Here is a 17,529-nt window from a genome sequence, read left to right as displayed (position 1 = left end):
TCCGGTCTAGACTAGGAAGGTAGGTTGAACACCTATCAAGTCCAGCCTTCTCTTTCTGTCCACACTGCTAGAACTCCTACCCAGGCCCTTGTCTCTCATCTCGACTACTGCAAACTCCTCCTCTCTGGCCTCCCTAGCACCAGACATCACCCCTCCTCCAGTCCATTCAAAATGCAGCTGCTAATATGGTCTTCCTTGATCATTGTTCTGAACACATCCCCTCTCTGAATCCCTCCACTGGCTACCATTTTCTGCTGCACTGAATTCAACCATCGACTATTCACCTATAAGGCCCTCACAACTCTGCTCCTCCCTACTGATTCGCTCTTTTTGAGACCTCCGACCCCTGTAGCCTCATCCACTCTACCAATGATGCCAGGCTTGATCTTTGATTGGTCTGCTTCTCCAACCATTATATTCATAGTTTCTTCTCTGCCACCATTATGCATGGAACACCTACTTTGAACTAGCTGATAAAACCACTATACTTCCTTCTTCAGACCTCTCTTCAAAATCTACTTCTACTGTGATGCATACAAGAGATCACCAATTCATAATGGCTAGGTAAAGGGCCAGTGGGGACTGCTAATGTTTATTTCTGTTAAAAACAAAAGTTGAAATGACTTAGAACAATCAAGGTATGCATCTAGCCCATCTAAATGCATGTTCTCATTTCTGTTACTTTGTTTCTCTGTCCCACATCCCTCCTGGTTGCTACGCACCCTTGCCACATCTTGACTTTCATTAGATTGAAAGTGCTTTGGGACAGGGGTTGTGCCTTCCTATGTATTTGTAAAGCTTCTAGCACAACGAGGTCCCAATTCTGACTAGCACTGATAATAAACAACAACAACAACATGGGTCCACAGGGTCAAATCCCATCAACTCAATCTTTTGCCCTTCTGACGTAGGCTAACTGAATATTATGCAGACCAATGAGTTTGGATCCTTGGATGAGACTTCACAAACTTTGGTCCCATCTGCTTGGCTAAGCTATTAACAGATCCAATTGTACTTTTGGGAAGAGTATACCCAAGTGTTCTTAGCTAAAACTTTCCTTCTTGTCACTTGTGCTCTTTGCTGTTTGGCAGCTGCATTATAGTCCTGTAGTAAGTATGTACACAGGACCAAATCCGGTTCATCTTTAGTACACAAGTACTCCTATGGACTTCAGCAGAATTACTTGCAAGTGACTAGTTTTGAACCACGGTTTGTACACATGTTAGCGTCCTTTGGGATTAAGTTGTTTATTATTATTGACACATTTGTGTTCGGATGCCAAAATATTCATTTGAGGATGTTAGTTTCTATTTCCAGCCATATGACATCTATTTTTAATTCCACATTAAATAAAGACACACAGAAACAAAAGACAGGAAGGTGCACAATGCTAGAGGCACCGTACAAATACAGGAAGTTGACCATGCTTTGAACGTTCACCTTATTCCTGAACAGTTGAACCATCCTTAAGATCCAGCCAAAGACCAAAAAGCAAAACTAAACCCAAAAGGAAACATTGTAGAGGGAAATACTCCTGTGTTCAGATACCATGATGATGGGAGATGTTAGAGAGAACCCAAATTTGGAATAGTAGGTAGCACACAAGAAAATGAGATGTATAATGATATAATAAAAATAGAAAGCGGACTGAGGGATAGCTACACATACAAACATAACAGAAACATCAAGAATAATTGTTTGCCTGGGAATAAAATTAAAAATCATAAAATACCCTAATGTATTATAAGAACATTTGTCTACTAAAAAGGACAATGGCAAGTACCTATGTTAGGTATTTCCAGGGTGCCCTTTACTGTAATAGATGAGCACAGAAATGGAACATTTCAGGCAGCTGAAGCCCCAAAGTGATCTGGTGAGGAATGCCCTTTGGATTTAAAACATTTATTCAAAAATAACAATTATAAACCCCACCAGTATTAGCAAAAGGTTAAAAAACATATCACACAGCATGAGAGAATCGACAGTGTTTTGTGTTGATTTTTACAAGCAGCGGTTGGCCAACTAGGAGAGCACTAGCTAGCAAATCAACCCTATTCTCAGGGCTGAGGAGACATTACTAAAGATATGAGATGAAATCTGGAAATTTTATATGCACAACAGAACTCCAGCTGAAGTCAATGAAAGTTTTGCCTGAGTAAAAACATGGAGTACCAACTTCAGAATCAGGCCCATGTTGAACGATGCTGTCTCACAAACACACACACAGAAGAGTAAAAGCAAAATCCTGATTATTTTTTTTCTCCAGGGATCAAGTAGAAAAGTACCAGACAAATGGAGAATGAAACATTAGTGTTAGGAGAATATTATAAACAATAAACTCTTTGCCACAAAATATCATTGTGGCCAAGAGCTCAGTAGGATTCAAAAAAAGGATTAGTCATTTATGTGGACAATGAGAACATGCATGGTTACATTAGAGAGGATTTTTTTTTAAAGTAGTAGTAAATAAACCCTCCTGCTTCAGGGCATGTGCAAACCACTATGACAGTAGTTAGGAAGAAACTTTTCCAGGAGCAGGTTATTCCATAACTTTTGGCTACTGGTTTTCTGCACCTTCCTCTGAAGCAGCCGACTGTCAAACCCTAGACACTGCACCGCTTGTCTGATCTGGTGTAGCCCTTCTATAATTCTGGATGAAAAAAATTCTGACAAGACTACAGAAAAAAGGGACTTGGTGGTGGGAGGGATAGCACACTGTTTTGAACACTGGCCTGCTAAACCCAAGGTTGTGAGTTCAATCCTTGAGGGGGCCATTTAGGGATCTGGGGCAAAAACTGGGGATTGGTCCTGCTTTGAGCAGGGGGTTGGACTAGATGACCTCCTGAGGTCCCTTCCAACTCTGATATTCTGTGATTCTGTGGTGTTCTTTAAAAGTGAAGTAACATTAAAAATGAAATTAACACAAAATCTTTCTGCTGACGTAGAAATGTCTGAGTCACTTGCAGGGATAATAGATATGCTCTTGCCAGATCCTGGTGGCCAAAATGCATTAAAATAAACTATTATTCCAGCAGGCTAATAGTAGGTGTTCCATGCTGCTATATAGGAGGCACATGATTTTCTCCCTTTTTTTTAGTACTGGTGAGCAGACCCAGACTGGAAGCCTTGGAGGCGTTAAGTCCTCAAGTCACAGGAAAGATACACAGCATAGACTGATGCAATGCAAGCTTCGCCATAATGCCTTGCCAATACGCCTCAACTCTTACCTGAAACTGCCACCTTGAAGAGGACAGTTCAGTCCCTAAACCCTCTGCTGAGATTGCCAATAAAAGTGCCAGATAGTATTACCTGTAGCGATGGGTTTTGTGATGTGGACTTCTGTCCACTGAGGACTGGAATTAAACCACCAAATCCATTTCACGCTGGCCACCAAACTGCCATCATGTGGTAACAGCTTTTGGTTATTAAGGAGTTATTCTGGATTAAAACCAGGAAGCTAGAGGTGAAGAGGCACTGTATCCCACCGTAAACACCATTCAGTTACTTTTTATGGTTTGTTTTCTTAAGCTTTATTTGTGGAGCAAGGGAGAAGCAAAGAAATCACTGCACTTTTTTGCTTTAAAAAGTTGGTTTAGACACGCAGTACACCAAGACCAGATGTGCATTTATCGCTATAACGTAGCCTGATGTGTAAGTCAATAATTTGGCAACCTCCTTAGAGAAGGAATTTGCTTATTTTTTGTTCCACTAGCTGGTCCAAAACCATTTCCAAAGTTGCACAATCCTTCTCCAACTTAGTCTCTCTGTTGAGAAGCAATACTCAAAACAGAGATTTGTGGGGGGAGGAGGGCAGAAGCAGGTCTCTTCTGGTTACGTGGTTAAGTGCTAAAAAGCAAGAGTTTAGAAGAGAGAAAACACTCTGCTTGCTTTCTGAGGCAGGTTTCTCTCTTTTCCAAGGGGACTCCAGTCTTCATACATTCCTCCCTTTCCCCCCATGATAGTATTTGGCAGGAGCTTTTAATTAAAAAACAGCCAGACTGCGTTTGTGCTACCCCAATGAACCTCTCTTGGGAAACGATGTTCTTTGCTCAGCAATTCCTGCTCAGAGCGCTGAGTGCCAACAAAAGGAAAACAGCTGGAATGACTTCCTATCCTTCCTATTCTCCATTCAGGCCTGGTGGCCTAGTAACAATTATTTTTTTATTTTTTTCAAGACGGGCTAAAATAACAAGGATTCATTCAGGCTTTAAAGAAAGACATGATGCCTTTTGTAAAACATTATTTATGGCTCATTTCTTAAATAAATGCATTAAAAGTCTAATGCTAATACAGATCTAATAGATTAAGGGCCTGATTCAGCTGCCCTGACGGCAGTAGAAAGGTTCCTGTCAACTTCAAGGGGAACTGGATTGTGTGTTTAATGACAGACTGATCGATTAATAAACTGGATCATATATTTGTATATGAACAGCACCTAGAACCAAACCTGACTGGAACCTCTAGGCACTACTGTAAAGTAAAAATTAAACAATAATGTCATGTGACTGGCCTATGCACTATGTCATCACCGACTTGCAAATCTGTGCTGCAGAGATGCAAATATATATAATTACTAATTCAAATTTGCATCAGACAAAACACAAATAAATGATGGGTGCCATGTTGTCAAATTTCACAATTTTATTGCATGTGTTAGGACATCTCATGTTTTCCTAAAAGCCCCAGCTGAAGTTATTACCTGAAAAATCATAAGGGGGGGGAGGGAGAGAGAGAGATAAGATTCTAGACCTCATAATTGTGGAGAAAAGTTTGAAAACATGAACGCTGAAGACTCCCACACCAGAAGGCAAACAAAAAACACAACATATATTATTTTTAAAACCACATGATTTTTAAGGCAATCATGTGAGTCAAAATCCTTTTGGGGAAGAAAAGTAAGAGAGGTTCCACTGGCACAGTGATCGGGGTCTTCTACAGACCCTCAGAATCCAATTTGGACATGGATAAAGACCTCTTTCATATTTTTAATGAAATAAATAATACTGGGAGTTGTGTGATTATGGGAAAATTTTATTTCCCAGATATAGATTGGAGAACAAGTGCTACTAATAATAGTAGGGCCCAGATAGAAATCCGACAGATTTCTTCACCAGTCGCTGAACCAACAAGAGGTGATGCCATTTTAGATTTAGTATTGGTAGGAAGCGACCAAGGACCTCAAAGAAGAGCTGGTTGTATAAGACAATCTTGCTTCAAGTGATCATGACTTAGTTCAGTTTAAACTAAATGGAAGAATAAACAAAAATATGTCTGCAACTAAGGTCCTTAACATAAGAACAGCCAGACTGAGTCAGACCAGAGGTCCATCTAGCCCAGTATCCTGTCTTCTGACAGTGGCCAATGCCACATGCTTCAAAGGGAATGAACAGAACAGGCAATCACTGAGTGATCTATAACCTGATGTCCACGCCCAGTCTCTGTTTGCCAGAAGCTAGGGACACCCAGAGCATAGGGGTGCATCCTTGACCATCTTGGCTAATAACCATTGAACTTGATCTTTAAAAAACTAAGGGAATTAGCTAGGGAAGGGGACTAAACGGAAGAGCTCAAGTATCTGAATGTGAAGGAGGCTTGGAATTATGGTGTCAAAGTTGAAGAAACTATCTGAAGCCTGCATCCCAAGCAAGGCGGAAAATTCAAAGGGAAGGGGTGCAGACCAAACTGGATTAACAAGCATCTCAGATAGGTTAATAAGAGAAAGAAATGAAAGCAGGGATGGATCAGCAAGGAAAGCTACTTCTTGGAGGTCAGAAAGCGTAGAGAAAAAATGAGAATTTCCAAAAGCCAAGCAGAGCTGGACCTTGCAAAGGAAATAGAAACCAATAGTAAAAGGTTTTTTAAACATAAAAAGAAAAAGAAAACAGGGAAAGAAAAAGTGGGATGACTAAACACTGAGGATGGGGTGGAGATTAATGATAATGTAGGTATGGTGCAACACCTAAAAACTTAGGCAAAAAATTCATTTAATAAGAGTAATGAGGAGTTTGGGGACAGTGGCAGGGTGGCTAATGGGAACAAGGTATGGAAGCAGAAATTACAACATCCAAGGTGGAAGCCAAACTCAAACAGCTTAATGAGACCAAATCTATGGGCCCCGGATAATCTTCATCCAAGAATATTAAAGGAACTGGAACATGAAATTGCAAGCCCAACAGCAAGGATTTTTAATGAATCTGTAAACTCAAGGGTTGTGCCCTATGACTGGAGAATTGCAAATACAGTGTCTATATTTAAGAAAGGGGAGAAAATGATGCGGGAAACTACGGGCCTGTTAGTTTAACCTCAATGTATACAAGGTCTTAGGAGAAATTTTGAAAAAGAGAGTAGTTACAGACATAGAGGTAAACAGTAACTGGGATAAAATACTACATGGTTTTACAAAATGTAGAACATTCCAGTCAACTTGATCTCTTTCTTTGAAAAGATAATCGATTTTTTAGCAAATAAAATGCAATAGATCTAACCTATCTGGATTTCAGTAAAGCATTTTATATAGGTCCACATAGGAAATTATTATTTAAATTGGAGAAGATGAAGATTAATACAAGAATTGAAAGGTGGGTAAGGAACTCGTTAAAGGGGATACTGCAACAGTCATGCTTCAAGGTGACCTGTCAGGCTGGAGGCAGGCTTCTAGTGGAGTTCCTCAAGAATCAGTCTTAGGATCAATCTTATTTATCATTTCCATTCACGACCTTGGCACAAAAAGTGATAATGTGCTAATAAAATTTATGGATAGCACAAAGTTGGGAGGTATTGCCAATACAAAGGAGGACCAGAATATCATACAAGAAGATTTGATGACCTTGAAAATGGAAGTAATAGAAACAGGATGAAATTTATTTAGTGCAAAGTCATGCCTTTAGGGACTAACAACAAGAATTTTTGCTATACGACAGAGATGTATCAGTTGGAAGCAACAGAGGAGAAGAAAGATCTGGCTGTATTGGTCAATCACAGGATGACTATGAGCCGCCAATGTGATGTGGCCATGAAAAAGGCTAATGCAATCCTAGGATGCATCAGGCAAGGTATTTCCAGTAGAAATAGGGAAGTGGTATTACCATTACAGAAGATACTAGTAAGACTTCATCAGGAACACTGCAGGCAATTCTGATTTCCCACATTTAAGAAAAATTAATTCAAAGTGGAACAGATACAGAGAAAGTCTACTTGGATGATCAGAGGAATGGAAAACCCACCTTATGAGGGGAGGCTTAAGAAGCTTGACTTGTTTAGCCTAACAAAACAAAAGTTGAAGGGAGATATGATTGCTTTCTAAATACCTCAGAGGCGTTATTTAAGTTAAGATCCAATATTGGCACAAGAACAAATGGATATAAACTGTCAGTCAGCAAATTTAGGTTTGAAGTTAAACTAAAGTTTCTAATCATTGGAGGTGTGAAGTTCTGGAAAAGCTTTCCAAGGACAGTAGTGGGAGCAAAAAATCTAACTAGTTTCAAGACTGAGCTTGATAATATAATGAGATTGCCTACCATGGCATATGACCCACCTGCGACTGCTATTAGTAAATATCTTCAACAGCTGGAGATGGGACGCTAGACGGAGAGGGCTCAGAGTTACTACAGAAAATTCTTTCCCAGGTCTATGACTCTGTGCTCAGGGTCTAACTGACTGCCATTTTTGGGATTGGGAATTTTTCCCCAGATCAGATCTGCAGTGACCCTTGTGTTCTTTTTTTTGGCCTTCCTCTGCAGAGTGTGGCAGCATTCATTTGCTGATTTGAACTAAATTAAATGATGGATTCTCTTTAACTTGAAGTCTTTAAACCAAGATTTGAGGATTTCAGTAACTCAGCCAGAGGTTATGGGCCTATTACAGGAATGGATGGGTCAAGTAGGGTTGCCAGGTGTCCGGTTTTCAAAAGGGATCCTGGCGGCTCCAGTCAGCACTGCCGACCAGGCCGTTAAAAGTCTGGTTGACGGTGCTGCAGGGCTAAGGCAGACTATCCCTACCTGTCCTGGCACTGCAGTGCATCCCGGAAGCAGCCAGCAGGTTTGGCTGCTAGGCGGGGAGGCCACAGGGCTCTGTGCGCAGCCCCCACCCCCAGCAACAGCTCCACACTCCCCTTGGCCATGGTTCCTGGCCAATGGGAGCTGGGGGGTGGTGTCTACGTGTGAGAGCAGTGTGTGGGGCCTCCTGGGCAGCCCACCTAGGAGCTGGACCTGCTTGCTGCTTCCAAGATGCAGCACGGAGCCAGGACAGGCAGGGAGCTTGTCTCAGCCCCGCGGGGCCACTGACCGGGAGCCGCCCAAGGTAAGCCTGCACCCCAACCCCCAACCCCAGCCCTGACCTCCTCCCCAACCCAGAGCCTCCTCCTGTACCCCAACCCCAGCAAGAAAACCCCAGAGATAGCCAAGAAGGTGATCCTGAGAAAAAGCTAAGAGATAGAGCTTTTGGGAAGACTGCTTACTAGAAAGAGTCGGGGAACCGCGAGCAAAGAAACTCTCTCCTGTTTGTTTCCAATAGCGTTCAGGGAAACAGGACTTTATGTACATTCTTTGTAAATAAATAGGATTGTATCAAAAAAATACTTGACTCCATCATCAATTTTTCCTACTAACAGAGACAATCTGCAAGACGCTGATTATTGGCTAAGCGCTCAGGTCAAAAGGGGTAATAATAGTGAGTACAATACAAGGGGGAAAGTGGTCTGCTGGTTAGGGCTGAGGATTGGGAATCAGGACTTTGCCACTGACCTACTGTGTGACTCTGAGAAAGTCACATGACCTTCCTGTGCCTAAATGTATCCATTATTAAAGGATGGGTAATACTTCCCCATCTCAGATGGGTACTGTGAAGCTTACTTAAGGCCAGATCATGGTTCTTCACCCACTACCCCGGCTCTGCCTCCAAACCAACCAACCTAGCAGTGCCTTTTTAAAGATCCCCTTCAGGGCTGTTGTTGATTTGTGTTCAGACCCTATGCAGGAGGGAGTTTCCTTCTGTGCTCTCCACCCTTATGCACCCAGGCAGGGCTAGGCACAATGTTCTTATTCATTATTTGTATTATGGTAGTGTCCAAAGGGCACAATCAAGCTCAAAGCCCCTAGGGCTAGGCACTGTACAAAGACATATGACAGCATGGCCTCTGCCCCAAAGAGCTTACACTTAATGTTTGTAGAGTGCTCTGAAATACTAAGACAGAAGGTACAATAGATACCAAATTTTTTTTCTTCCAAGCAACTGAATTTTCTTCCAAGCAACTTCCTACAGAACACCGCTACAGCTATTACAATTCAAACCATGTGGGTAATCTAATTCATCTATGACTCAGTGCATGATGCCTGATTCATAACAGAATAAAGCTACACACTTGCAATAAATTTAAAAGCGGATTTATATTTATTATCTATTTGTGTTTATGAACATGGCTCACTTTCATGTATTTTCATTTTAATCAGTCATTTTGCTTAACCAGTTTAACTTTACTTGGCCGTGTTTCACTGTACCACAAATATAGAGATTCCATGTGAAATTTCATCTGCCAAACCCAGATGAAAGAAAAGGCCCCTCCTCAAAAGCTTCAGGGTTGGATGAGGAGAAACACTGTCAAGGGCTGGTATGGTGGATTATGGGAAAAGGCCCTTCATCAAAGACCTGCTGATGTGGATGGAGGGAAAGAAAGAGGAGAAAAACACATGCAAAATTTTAAAAATGGTCTTATCCTGCAATCCAGGTGCAAGCAGAGTAGGAGCTGAAATGATGTGTCAGAGTTACAGTAATACAGAGCAGGAATATCCTCTGTCCTGTGCACTGAAAGTGATATACCATCCCTGTGCAGACTAGGAAACTGAGAGGCAGCAAAATATTCCATCTGGTGCATTCCAGACTGGTACCAAAATGGAGATGCTGTATTTCACAAATTAAGCTATCAAGCACTTGTATATAAAAAGGGGCCAATTAGACGGCAGCCACATCTGTAAAAACTTTAACCCTTAACCTTAGGAAAACATAATCTAGGATAAAACAGACACACACAAGTCATTCTCTGTTGCCTTTGAAAATGCTGTTATGGATTACCCAAGGTATTATGAAGAGCTGATGAGAAACCCAGACATAGCCCTACTGAAGCATTTGAAATCTTAAAGAAAAAGAAGTACATTCCAGTTCTTAAAGCATTTAATATATCACAGCTAGACCCTTCTCTCATACTAAGAGGAAAACAGTCATGGCTTCTTTGCAGACAGTATGAGGTGACTGTCTAACAATTTTTTCATCAAATGTATTTTAGTTTTCCTTTGAATGGAATTTAGTTTTACAATGTACTTTTCATGCTGAAGTGTATCAACGCACCATGTACATAACACTGAATTAGATACAGTTATGCACTGACTTTGTAGGGAAACCACAGCAGCACAAAGCACTCCCCATAAACTCATGCACAGTCTTGGACACCACAGCTTGTTTTATTTTTACAATTAATAACACTCAGCACTTCTAAGACACCTTTCATTAGAAGATCGCAAAGCACTTCACAAACATTATTAGTGAATTAAGCTTCCTGACCCTCCTGAAAAGAAAGGAACTATTTAAAAGATCTACTCATTGCCAGAGGATGCTATGAAGGCCAAAACTCTATGAGGGTTCAAAAAAGAATTAGATAAGTTCATGGAGGTTGGGTCCATCAATGGCTACTAGCCAAGATGGTCAGGGATGCAACACTATGCTCTGAGTATCCCTAAACCTTTGAATGCCAGAAGTTGGGACTGGATGATAGGGGTCAGATCACTTAACAATTGCCTTGTTCTGTTCATTCCCTTTCAAGCATCTGGCATCAGCCATTGCCAGACGACAGGATACTGGGCTAGTTGGACCAGTGGCCTGACCCAGTATGGCCATTCTTATGTTGATCTCTCAAGTACATGAAGATATTGGCCCTGCTACTTGCATAAGGGGATATGCTCCCTGCCCCACCTTCCCCTTCCATTTTGTGGGGTACAGCTTTAGCAGGCCGTGCTGCATATGTAACCCCTACTAACAATAGTGAGAATTATGAATTTAAGTCACTATGCACAGCATTGTAAACAAGCCCCCAGAAGTCTGCAGTACAATTGTCTGGAATGAATCAGGCTGTGTATTTTGTACACAAATAGCTGAAAACATGTAAATGTAATATACAGCGGTTAGCAACATGCTGATTAATACAAGACTCACAAAAACATATAAGTGGGGGAAATAAATCTTTTCACCTCTATGGTCTGAGCACATTCAAAGCCAGAGCTGCAACAATCATGATTAGTGAGCTTTGATCAAGGATTAGATACTTATATTAATAAGAATCATATCTGCAGCACACTATCTAAAATGAAAATTATATGAGCTAACAAAGCTCCTGCTACAGGGCAGAACCAGACCAGATGATAGGATAGTACTGCACAATACAGTGAATTATGAAAGGCTATAGGAGTCTTTGAAGCATCTGAAACTGGTCACTGTTGCAAATCTGATACTGATCTAGGCAGGCTACTGATTTGTTCTGCAATAGCTGTTCTTATTTCCGAAGGCCAAATTTGGAGGGGAGGGGGTGAGCATGGTAGGATGCCAGAGAGATCTGCATCCTGTATCTGCTATGAGCACATATTCAGTAGAGTTGCCGTACTGACATAGGCAAGGATAAGAATTGGCCTATGGAAGGAATTGCATTCTGTATGTTTTGGGGCAGGATGGTCTTGTGGCTCAGACACAAATCTGGGAGTTGGACTACCTAAATTCTGTTCCTAGCCTAAAGAAAAGGAGGAGTACTTGTGACACCTTAGAGACTAACCAATTTATTTGAGCATAAGCTTTCGTGAGCTACAGCTCACTTCATCGGATGCATACTGTGGAAAGTATAGAAAATCTTTTTATACACACAAAGCATGAAAAAATGGGTGTTTACCACTATAAAAGGTTTTCTCTCCCCCTACCCCACTCTCCTGCTGGTAATAGCTTATCTAAAGTGATCACTCTCCTTACAATGTGTATGATAATCAAGTTGGGCCATTTTCCATTTCCAGCACAAATCCAGGGTTTAATAAGAACCTCGGGGGGGGGGGGGGGGGGGACAAGGGGAAATAGGTTACCTTGCATAATGACTTAGCCACTCTCAGTCTCTATTCAACATTTACAACACACACTTTGCTTCTCTACAAAAGAAAAAGGACACTAAACTTTCTAAACTACTACATGCTACAAGGGGCCACAGCAATGGTTCCCTCAACCCACCCAGCAATATTGTTAACCTGTCCAACTATACTCTTAGCCCAGCAGAAGCAGCTATCCTATCTCGGGGCCTCTCCTTCTTCCCCTCCACCCCCACGAACATGATACGGTTCTGTGGTGACCTAGAATCCTATTTTCGACGTCTCTGACTCAAGGAATATTTCCAACACACCTCTGTTTATGTTCACCCCCAACATACTAATCCACAGAGACCTCCCTACCACCACTACAAAAAGAAGGATTCTAGGTGGACTCCTCCTGAAGGTCGAGACAGCAGACTGGACTTCTACATAGAGTGCTTCCGCCGACGTGCACGGGCTGAAATTGTGGAAAAGCAGCATCACTTGCCCCACAACCTCAGCTGTGCAGAACACAATGCCAACCACAGCCTCAGAAACAACTCTGACATCATAATCAAAAAGGCTGACAAAGGAGGTGCTGTTTTTGTCATCATGAATAGGTCGGAATATAAACAAGAGGCTGTTCGGCAGCTCTCCAACACCACTTTCTACAAGCCATTACCCACTGAGAGTTACCAAAAGAAACTACAGCATTTGCTCAAGAAACTCCCTGAAAAAGCACAAGATCAAATCCGCACAGACACACCCCTGGAACCCCGACCTGGGATATTCTATCTACTACCCAAGATCCATAAACCTAGAAATCCTGGGCGCCCCATCATCTCAGGCATTGGCACTCTGACAGCAGGATTGTCTGGCTATGTAGACTCCCTCCTCAGGCCCTACGCTACCAGCACTCCCAGCTACCTTCGAGACACCACTGACTTCCTGAGGAAACTACAATCCTTCGGTGATCTTCCTGATAACACCATCCTGGCCACTATGGATGTAGAAGCCCTCTACACCAACATTCCACACAAAGATGGACTACAAGCCGTCAAGAACACTATCCCCGATAATGTCACGGCTAACCTGGTGGCTGAACTTTGTGACTTTGTCCTTACCCATAACTATTTTACATTTGGGGACAATGTATACCTTCAAATCAGCAGCACTGCTATGGGTACCCGCATGGCCCCACAGTATGCCAACATTTTTATGGCTGACTTAGAACAACGCTTCCTCAACTCTCATCCCCTAACGCCCCTACTCTACTTGCACTATATTGATGACATCTTCATCATCTGGACCCATGGAAAAGAAGCCCTTGAGGAATTCCACCATGATTTCAACAATTTCCATCCCACCATCAACCTCAGCCTGGTCCAGTCCACACAAGAGATCCATTCCCTGGACACTACAGTGCTAATAAGCGATGGTCACATAAACACCACCCTATACCAGAAACCTACTGACCACTATTCCTACCTACATGCCTCCAGCTTTCACCCTGACCGCACCACACGATTCATTGTCTACAGCCAAGCTCTGCGATACAACCGCATTTGCTCCAACCCCTCAGACAGAGACAAACACCTACAAGAACTCTATCAAGCATTCTTACAACTACAATACCCACCTGCGGAAGTGAAGAAACAGATTGATAGAGCCACAAGAGTTCCCAGAAGTCACCTACTACAGGACAGGCCTAACAAAGAAAATAACAGAACGCCACTAGCTGTCACCTTCAGCCCCTAACTAAAACCCCTCCAACGCATTATTAAGGATCTACAGCCTATCCTGAAGGATGACCCAACACTCTCACAAATTTTGGGAGACAGGCCAGTCCTTGCCTACAGACAGCCCTCCAACCTGAAGCAAATACTCACCAGCAACCACATACCACACAACAGAACCACTAACTCAGGAACCTATCCTTGCAACAAAGCCTGTTGCCAACTGTGCCCACATATCTATTCAGGGGACACCATCACAGGGCCTAATAACATCAGCCACACTATCAGAGGCTCGTTCACCTGCACATCCACCAGTGTGATGTATGCCATCATGTGCCAGCAATGCCCCTCTGCCATGTACATTGGTCAAACTGGACAGTCTCTACGTAAAAGAATAAATGGACACAAATCAGATGTCAAGAATTATAACATTCACAAACCAGTCGGAGAACACTTCAATCTCTCTGGTCATGCGATTACAGACATGAAAGTTGCGATATTACAACAAAAAAACTTCAAAACCAGACTCCAGCGAGAGACTGTTGAATTGGAATTCATTTGCAAATTGGATACAATTAACTTAGGCTTGAATAGAGACTGGGAGTGGCTAAGTCATTATGCAAGGTAACCTATTTCCCTTTGTTTTTTCCTACCCCCCCCCCCACCCCAGAGGTTCTTGTTAAACCCTGGATTTGTGCTGGAAATGGCCCACCTTGATCATTGTACACATTGTAAGGAGAGTGATCACTTTAGATAAGCTATTACCAGCAGGAGAGTGGGGTGGGGAGAGAGAAAACCTTTTGTAGTGGTAAACACTCATTTTTTCACACTTTGTGTGTATAAAAAGATCTTCTGTACTTTCTACAGTATGCATCCGATGAAGTGAGCTGTAGCTCACGAAAGCTTATGCTCAAATAAATTGGTTAGTCTCTAAGGTGCCACAAGTACTCCTTTTCTTTTTGCGAATACAGACTAACACGGCTGTTACTCTGAAACCTGTTCCTAGCCTAGTCCCTAATTCACTGGGCAACAAATATTTGCCAGGCTATTACCTGTGCCTCAGTTTTCCTCCTGTAAAATGAAGATAAGAGGACCTGATTCTCAATTACACTAAGCCCCTTGACACTGCTCAGACTAGTATAAAGGGGCCTTAGTATAAATGAGAATCAGGCCTAACATATACCTAGCTCAGAGTGGTGTTGTGCAGTATAACTCATTAATGTGTGTAAAACGTATTAGGATCCTTGGATGAAAGGTGCTATAGCAGTATGGAGGATAGTTATTCTTGAAGAATTTTTTATTTTAAACACATCTAGAAATAGGGAACCTGATTCAGAAGTAAGATACCTTTTACCCCAATCTTTGTCGATTTCTAGACCTGAAGAATCAATGGTTTTGGAGTTTCTGAAATGTTTGGGTAGAAATACCAAAACACCAAAAGAGAGGCTGCTCTTGTGATATTTTTAACACAACCAGAAGCAAACCCAAGAAGTCTGATTTGAACAAATAACTTTGGTCTTTATTTGATCTGCATCTGAACTCTGAACCTTGAGAGATCAACCCACCAACACTAAACATGACACCAAGCTGAAAGCACAGGAACTGACAGATTTGGCAAAGAAACGACATATGTAATTAAATGAGGTCATGAAATTCTCACTGTGTAAGACTGGCACATGATAGGAGTTTAAAGATGAAGTCCATTATTCCGTTGATATAATTTAAGCTGTTGTTCCACAGGAACCAGAATAAATATTTTTTATTTGTGTTTATGTTTTCACTGTCTTTTTTGCCTCAGCCGTCTCACTGGATTGTCACCAGCAAGGAATAATATCAGGAGAAGCCGAGATCTCTTGTTATTTCAGATCCACAAATGTCTCCACATTTCGTTTTTTGAAAAGCCATGATAAATACTAACACAAATTCTAGAACTGGCACATGCTACAAACAGGATATTCAGTCGATTTCTTGTTGAAATTTACTGCACATCGAAGTAATGAATACAACTCAGCTTGTGCACATAACAACAAGCAGGATTAGTGAGCTTTGATCAAGGATATCTTCATGTACTTGAGGGATCAACATAAGAATGGCGATACTGGGTCAGGCCACTGGTCCAACTAGCCCAGTATCCTGTCGTCTGGCAATGGCTGATGCCAGATGCTTGAAAGGGAATGAACAGAACAAGGCAATTGTAGCCCATATAGCAGTCTTCCGTGCAACAGGCAAAAATACAATCCATTCTCTTGTCAGCTGTTAAAAGGGCACACAGCCACTTCACACCACCCATACTAAGGGCATCACTCTATCGGATTAAGATCATGAGATAACCAAAGATAACAGTTAACCTTTTGCTAAACTGAAAGACAACAGCCATGTTCTGAAATCGTATCTTCCTGGCAGTTCTCCAAACATGCTTTATTTTCAGTGACTAAAACAACACTAACCAACAGCAGAAACTAGATGTAAAAAAAAACCTCTCACATTCTAGTATAGGTCCAGCAAAAATCCTGAATTTTCTTACTTTCTACCAAACACTCATCTCTGTATACTGCAATAATGCAAGCCAGTTAAATAAGGAAACTTTCTCTCTCTGTCTTATTCACTCTCCTTCCAGTTCCTTAATAAGTAGATTAGACGTAGGCCTGTATGGAAACACCAAACCTACGCCTCACTGAGCTGTACAAAAATTTGGATTTGGCAGCCCTAACTTTTGCTTCCTATCAGTTTTGAATCCATAACAGGATTTTCTCTCTACTTCCCTAAACACCAAGTTTCTCAAACAGCATCTTCTGACGGATTGTATCAAAAGCATTTTTAAATCTCTAAATAATTCTAGCTCCTGGTTCTCCAGTGCCCACTCTTGTAAATAATTTCAAGAAGTTAGAGAGGCAGTTGGAGAGGCAGAGAGTGGATCAGTTGATGTACGCAAGCTCATAGCTGGCATGTTTAACCATCTCTGGGGGCTTGCTGACAGGGTGTTCCCCGAGAGGAGCTCCTGGCTGTGGTATCCCCTTTCTCCTTGGCACAACACTGACAGAGTGTGTTGATGCAACATGGCCTATGTGTTTATTCAGGCTCTCTATGTGGGGTTAGTTTGGGGTTTTTTTTGGGTAGGTGGGGTTGTCCTTTTGTTTGCACTAGCTAATGTTGGTTTGCCGGATTTATAGTATTGATGAATTCAAGTTTGATCTTGGTTTTACTTCACTGATTTAAAAAGAACTGTCCTGATTTAAACCAATGTGAGACAAGAATTATACCTAATATTCTTGAATTGTTTTTGTAACTGTTTATAAGAACATAAGCATGGCCATACTGGGTCAGACCAAAGGTCCATCCAGTCCAGTATCTTGTCTGCCGACAGTGGCCAATGCCAGGTGCCCCAGAGGGAATGAACCTAACAGGTAATGATCAAGTGATTTCTCTCCTGCCATCCATCTCCACCCTCTGACAAACAGAGGCTAGGGACACCATTCCTTACCCATCCTGGCTAATAACCATTAATAGACTTAACCTCCATGAATTTATCCAGTTCTCTTCTAAACCCTGTTACAGTCCTAGGCTTCACAACCTCCTCAGGCAAGAAGTTCCACAGGCTGACTGTGTGCTGAGTGAAGAAGAACTTCCTTTTATTTGTTTTAAACCTGCTACCCATTAATTTCATTTGGTGGCCCCTAGTTCTTATATTATGGGAACAAGTAAATAAC

General features: G+C 41.9%; 1 protein-coding gene across 4 annotated transcripts in view; it reads right to left on the bottom strand.

Moving 5' to 3' along the window:
* Positions 1 to 17,529, bottom strand: part of RGL1 (ral guanine nucleotide dissociation stimulator like 1) — a 159,443-nt gene that overhangs the window by 127,301 nt on the left and 14,613 nt on the right. The window lies entirely within an intron of this gene.

Source organism: Eretmochelys imbricata, chromosome 8 (assembly GCF_965152235.1).
Source record: "Eretmochelys imbricata isolate rEreImb1 chromosome 8, rEreImb1.hap1, whole genome shotgun sequence".
Taxonomy (NCBI): domain Eukaryota; kingdom Metazoa; phylum Chordata; order Testudines; family Cheloniidae; genus Eretmochelys; species Eretmochelys imbricata.
The sequence above is the reverse complement of the archived record's forward strand: the minus strand, read 5'-3'. Positions and strand labels throughout refer to the sequence as shown.